At 41.6% G+C, this 1,558-nt stretch overlaps 1 pseudogene; it reads left to right on the top strand.

The window, feature by feature from the left end:
* Positions 1–265: 265 nt before the first annotated feature.
* LOC107149550 lies at positions 266–1,050 on the top strand (annotated as a pseudogene).
* The last annotated feature ends 508 nt before the right edge of the window (positions 1,051–1,558 follow it).

Raw genomic sequence — 1,558 nt, 5'->3', positions numbered from 1 at the left:
AGGGAGCACACCCTGGATGCCAAGGTGATTTTAAATCGTGCTGTCTAAGAGCAATTAAAGGAATGAAAATGATCAGTCTAGAGAAGAGGAATGAACATTCTAGTCATCACTTAAGGCTAGAGTTCAGCAAAGAAAGATGATATGGTAAGTAAGGACTTGGTTGAGCAGAGAACAATGGGTAGAAGTGATAAAACCACAGATTCTATCTCAAAAGAAATTTCTCTATTTCAAGATTGCATTAATATTGATTGAGGGGAAAGCCAAGATGATGGCCTAGTTGGAATGTGAGTCTTTGCTGTGTGTGAAGCCAGACCTCAGTGTCTTCCAGATTCTGCCCCTGGCCTCCAATCCAGTTACTCAGCACCTGCTAGGAAATTAGATCAGGCTGATGGGACTGGTCATAAGATCACTATGTCAAACTTGAAGATAAAGTTTCAGAAGAGCTCTTTGCTTCAACACCAGTAGAACAATATCCTGGTTTTGCTGTGGAGATACTGACATATTCCAGCTGCTACTGTGTAATTCAGATCCAGGATGATACTGGATGTAGTGTGTTCATTGGCATTGGATTCACAGATCAGGGAGATGACTTTGACTTGAATGTCTCCTTGCAAGATCACTTCAAGTGGGTAAAGCAGGAATCTGAGATTTTCAAAGAATCTCTGGAGATGGACACTCGTCCCAAATTGAATCAAGGATTCAAGGAAAGACAGACCTTCAAGTTGAGTATCAGGAACATTATAACCAAGAAAGGAGATGTTTCTAAGCCCAAGACTGCAGGAGCTGGTGGCCTACGCTTACTTCCTCCTCCCCCTAGAGGCAAAGTCACTATTCTCCCACCATCTTCCTCAGTTGCCACCACCCATTCCAAAATCTTACCCTGTAGGTAGTGATTCAGATATTCTCTCAGGTTTGGATTCTCTGGCACCTGTCACAACACTAGCATCAGCTCCAGTTTCTGCAATCAATGACTTGTGGGGAGATTTGAGTACTGCATCCAGCTCTTTTCCAAACCAGGTACCACAGCCATCCAACTAGATCCAGTTTTGAATAACATTGGCAAGACAGAAAGTACAGACCTGAAGATGAAAAATGACATTGAGGGCACCAATCTAAGGAGGAAGTTAGGAACCCCGTCCCACTCCCCAAACCAAAAGTAATTGGTAATATTTTTCCAGAGAGAATCTGTTTTTTCCTGGTGATTGCAAATGGAGGAGAACAGTAGATCTTTCCATTCTTGTGGCCAGTGTCTTTTTGAGGGGATATGACCTCTAATCCGTAAATTTTTTTCTCCATCTTTTAAATTCTTGAACTTATTTCAGAATCATCTTATGATCTGTGTGTGCCTCTTTGTGAAACCCTATTTGGCAATTTCAGGGAAGACAAAGTCTTGGAACTTTCTTTTCCACCAACCAAAGACTCTAAAAATAAGCAGGTTGACCTCAGTATTTACAAATTCAGAATTTTGATAAGGGTAGATTTGGAGAAAAATGGCTGTCCTGGGTCTCTTTTATATAGCCTCTTTCAGGCTTGTCCTAGTCAATGAACACCCAGTGTT

This window comes from Marmota marmota, unplaced genomic scaffold (genome assembly GCF_001458135.2).
Source record: "Marmota marmota marmota unplaced genomic scaffold, marMar, whole genome shotgun sequence".
NCBI classification, from domain to species: Eukaryota; Metazoa; Chordata; class Mammalia; order Rodentia; family Sciuridae; genus Marmota; species Marmota marmota.
The sequence above is the reverse complement of the archived record's forward strand: the minus strand, read 5'-3'. Positions and strand labels throughout refer to the sequence as shown.